Below are 5,398 nucleotides of genomic sequence, written 5' to 3' on the forward strand. Positions count from 1 at the left end.
TGAGGCGGGGAGAGGACAGCCCGGTGCTCCACAGCACGCTGGGAGGAAAAACCTGCTGAGCCGCTCCCCAGTTGCACCAGGGCCGCCTGGCAGTGCGGTGGCGGCTGCCCTGGGCATAAGCAGAGGGGCTGGCACCGTCTGGGCAGGGAGGGAGTGGGTGGGATGGCAGGCCCCTCCTCGCCGACTAGGAATGAGAGTGGGGACTGTGTTTTTACCCAACAGTAATTTAAGATAATCATCATCATCATGAGCCCACTGAGATGAGTGCCTTTGCTAACCCCAGTGTACAGAGAAGCAAACTGAGGCAGAGAGAGCAAAGTCACTTGTCGAGGGCACGCGAGGTGGTAACGCCGAGATGTGAAAACAGGCTGGCTGAGTCCAGAGCCCAGGCTCTTAACCATCAGGTTTTACTACCTCCAGCCATCAAAGCTCCTTGCTGCTGTTTCCCGCATCAGAGGCAAACAGCTGCACGCCCAGCCAGTACGCTCAGCCCAGCTCCCTTGCCGTATGTGGCCTTGCCCAACCATTTCTCCTTTGGGAGCCTCAGTTTTCCTGTCGGTGCCATCAGAGGTTGGGCTGGATTTTTTATATATTTTTATTGATTTCAGAGAGGAAGAGAGAGAGAGAGAGAGAGAGAGAGAGAGAGAGAGAGAGAGAATCATTGATTGGCTGCCTCCTGCACACTCCACACTGGGGATCGAGCCCGCATGTGCCCTGACCTGGAATCAAACCGTGACCTCCCTGTTCATAGCTCAACGCTCAACCACTGAGCCCCTCTGGCCAGGCTGAGGTTGGGCTGGATTGAAGCCACTTTTCTTGGGCAGTCAAGACCTCATATGCCTACAGTGTCACAAATTCCACCAGGGGCCACCTTCAAAACCCCAGTCATCCTAGTTTGCTGGGGACTATCCTGGCTTCAGCACTGTAAGCCCCGTGTCCCAGGAGACCCCTCCGTTCTGGGCATACCAGGTTTGGGGGTCCTTGGTCCTGGCTTCCAGTGGCTGTGGACAGCTATGGTTTTAGAGTCAGACAAGACCAGAGTTTGAATTCTGAGTTCTTAAGCTGTGTGACCTTGGGTAAGTGAATTCACCTCTCTGTGCCTCAGTTTGCTGGTCTGTAATATGGGAAGGATGGTGATAGATCCAACAATTACAAAGGTCACAGAACTAAAACAGGTTAAGGGCTTAGCTCACGGCCTGGCTTGGAGTGTGCCTCACAATAAATGGTAATAAGTTTCTTATTGTAGGTGGCTTTAAACTTTAAGGCAACCTTACAGAACAATAATAATAAGGGCACACTTTTACCAACTACTTACCAGTGCCAGGCTCTTTTCTAAGTGCTCCATATTCAGTATGATCTCATTTAATGTTCTAGCATTAAGTGTTCTCTCTAAGAGACCTACAGTTGTCCCCAGGCCACTAGGAGGAAACTGAAGCCCAGAGAAGTTAAGCAATTTAGCCAGGGTCACACAGCTGGAAAGTGAGAGTGGGTCAAGCGATTTCACCTCTCGGAGCCTCAGTTTTCTCACCTGTAATATGGGAATAATTATAGTACCTCCTGCTATGAAGCTTTAATGAGCTGACACAGTGTTTCCCTAGGAAGATAATTTTTGGTGATGCGTGGACCTGCATTTAGAATCATTAAACTGCGTGACAAGCAGTCCACTTCCTTTTCAAGTCTCAATAGTTTGAGGAGAGCGGCTCAGTTGGTACTAATACATGTTTATGTCTCTTAACACTTAATCCCTGTGCTTGATGAAAAGCCCTTCAGTAAGTAACAGTATCCTGCTGGAATCTTAAGACATCGTTTACATTGTACTTATTTTTAAATAAGCCTGTCTAGTGGCTGGCCATATCTACTTGTCATTCATGGCAGGGCTACAACGTTGCTTTTAAAAAATAAATTGATATCTGAGTCATGGCACCAAAAACAAACAAACAAACAAAAATTGATTTTACCTGGCCGGTGTGGCTTAGTGGTTGAGTGTCAACCTATGAACCAGGAGGTCACGGTTTGATTCCTTGTCAGGGCACATGCCCAGGTTTCAGGCTCAGTTCCCAGTAGAAGGCATGCAGGAGACAGCCCATCAATGATTCTCTCTCATCATTGATGTTTCTCTCCCTCTCCCTCTCCCTTCCTCTCTGAAATCAATAAAAATATTTTTTAAAAAATAAAAAATAGCCATAGCCAGTTTGGCTCAATGGATAGAGCATCGCCTGTGGCCTGAAGGGTGTCGGGTTTGATTCCGGTCAAGGGCACATACCTGGGTTGTGGGCCCAATCCCTAGTGGAGGGTGTGTAGGAGGCAGCCAATCAATGATTTTCTCTGATCATTGATGTTTCTCTCTCTCTCCCTCTCCCTTCCTCACTGAAATCAATAAAAACACTTTTTTTTAGCCCTGGCCGGTTTGGCTCAGTGGACAGAGCGTTAGCCTGCAGACTGAAGGGTCTCAGGTTCGATTCCGGTCAAGGGCATGTACCTTGGTTGCAGGCACATCCCCAGTGGGGGGGTGTGCGGGAGGCAGCTGATCGATGTTTCTCTCTCATCATTGTTTCTAACTCTCTGTCCCTCTCCCTTCCTCTCCGTAAAAAATCAATAAAATATATTTTTTTAAAAATACTTTTTTTAAAAAAAAGCTATAAAAAATAAATTGATTTAAGCTTTATAATTTTGGAGGTGGTTACATAAATCTATACATGCTTGCATAGAGATGCACACAAATGAATGTAAAAGCTGTTGAAATCTGAGTAAAGTCTGTAGCTCATGTCAATGTAAATTTCCTGATTTTGACACTGTATAGTTACATAAGATGTACCATTAGAGGAAACTGAGTAGAGGGTGCACAGATCTCTCTGTACAATTCTGGCAACCTCTTGTGAGTACAGTTATTCCAAAAATGGTTTCTTGAAGTAATTGATTTAGATTTTTAATTGTCAGGTGAATATATCAACAAAATGTGGTATGTCCATACACTGGAATATTATTCACCCTTCAAAAGGAAGGAAATTCTGATACCTGCTACAACATGGATAAACCTTGAGAACATTCTGTTCAGTGAAATAAACCAGTCACAAAAAGACAAATACTGTGTGATTCCATTTACATGAGGAACTTGGAGTCATCAGATTCGTTGAGACAGAAAGTAGATGGTGGGTGCCAGAAGCTGGGGAGTTAGTGTTCAGTTTCACTTTGGGATGATGAGAAAGTTCTGTGGCAGGACGGTGGGGATGGTTGTACAACAGTGTGAACGTACTTAATGCCACTGGGTGGTAAATTTAAATATTATTAAGATGACACATTTCATGTTATGTATGTTTTATCACAATTTTGGAGCAATTGATTTGGGTTTTAAAGGGAGTTTTAATTTTAAAAAATATCTTAGGTAAACAATAAGAGTTCAAGTGGGAGGTGGGTATAGGAAAATCCTGAGGGCGGTCTGTGAAGGTCAAAAACGTAGGCACTACTGAGGTTGTGCAAGCTGCAGGCTCGGCCCAGAGCTGGTGCTGAATGAAAAGAGGCTAATGTTGTTGTTGATGATGATGATGTTGATGTTATCTACAAAGTGCCAAACGCTTCCAAGTTCACACTCTGCCAGGTGCCCAGAGAGCCACATTCTTTTTTTTTTAAATATATTTTATTGATTTTTTACAGAGAGGAAGGGAGAGGGATAGAGAGTTAGAAACATCAATGAGAGAGAAGCATCGATCAGCTGCCTCCTGCACACCCCCTACTGGGGATGTGCCTGCAACCAAGGTACCTGCCCTTGACCAGAATCAAACCCGGGACCCTTCAGTCCCCAGGTCGACGCTCTATCCAGTGAGCCAAACCGGCTAGGGCAGTGGTCGGCAAACTCATTAGTCAACAGAGCCAAATATTAACAGTACAACGAATTAGGGTACTCCTAAGGCTTAGGAAGAGCCACACTCAAGGGACCAAAGAGCCGAATGTGGCTCACGAGCCACAGTTTGCTGACCACGGGGCTAGGGCAAGAGAGAGAGCCACCTTTTTGAGATCCCCTGGTGAAACGAGGTATCAGTTCTGAAGATGAGAGAAGGTTCCCAGAACCTGAATTAAAAGCTCAACCTGACTCTGCATTCCCCAGAGCAAGGACAACCCCACCCTTTAGCCATAGCCCTGGCCCCCAAGCCAGGTGGGCCAGGAGAGCACACATCCACCCCCACCCACCCCCACCCAACTGGAAGCAGGGCACCAGACTCCTTCCCCTGGAAGGGGCCATGAGGAGATGGACCATTTGGCCTCTGAGGTCCTTTCCTACTCAAATCCAGGGCAGGGCACAGCTGCCAGGATCTGGCTCTTCTGGACTCTGTATAGAGAGTTACACAGCAGGAAGCAAGGCAGTGACAGGTGCCCACGCCCAGCCCAGCCTGCAGAGTTTGGGAAATCGCCCTGCATAGAGCTGACTAGGGAAATAGGACAGCCAAACAGGTGTGTGGGTGCTGAGATGATGCTCTCCCTCTGCTCGGGGAAGAAAGGAGGTGAGAGAGCAGGTGCGCACAGCCAGAGCCGGGGAGGAGGGTTGTTCTCATGGCTGCTGTAACAAATTAGCACCAACAGTGGCTTACATCAACACACATTTATTATCTTACAGTTCTGGGGGTCAAGAGTTTGAAATTAGTATCATGGGGCTAAAATCAAGGTGTCAACAGGGCTGCTTCCTGTTGGAGGCTCCAGGAGAGAATTCATTCCTTGCCTTTTCCAGCTTCTAGAGCAGCGGTTCTCAACCTGTGGGTCTCAACCCCTTTGGCGGTCGAACGACCCTTTCACAGGGGTCGCCTAAGACCATCCTGCATATCAGATATTTATATTATGATTCATAACAGTAGCAACATTACAGGTATGAAGTAGCAACAAAAATAATTTTATGGTTGGGTCACAACATGAGGAACTGTATTTAAAGGGCCAGAAGGTTGAGAACCACTGTTCTAGAGGTTGCCTGCATTCTTTGGCTCAGGGCCCTTTTCTCCATCTCCACAGTTCATAGTTTCCCTTCTGATATCCATCATCACAACTCCTTTCCTCTGATGTTGACCCTAGTTCTGCAAAATACTAGTGACTGGTAATTTGGGTGAAAGATATATAGAATTTTGTTGTATTCTTCTTGCAACTTTTCTGTTGCAATTAAAATATTTCAAAATGAAAAGTTAAAAAGAAATGTTGGCTAATAAAAAGTGTTGATAAGTGCCCTGACTGGTTTGGCTCAGTGGATAGAACATCTGCCTGCGAAGAGTCCCAGGTTCAATTCCGGACAAGGGCACATACCTTGGTTGCAGGCTCCTCCCCAGCCCAGGCCCTGGTCTTGGGTGCATGCAGGAGGCAACCGATGGATGTTTTGTTCTCTCACATCAGTATTTCTGTCTCTCCCGCTCCCTTCCACTCT

Source organism: Myotis lucifugus, unplaced genomic scaffold, assembly GCF_000147115.1.
Source record: "Myotis lucifugus unplaced genomic scaffold, Myoluc2.0 scaffold_341, whole genome shotgun sequence".
Lineage (NCBI taxonomy): Eukaryota > Metazoa > Chordata > Mammalia > Chiroptera > Vespertilionidae > Myotis > Myotis lucifugus.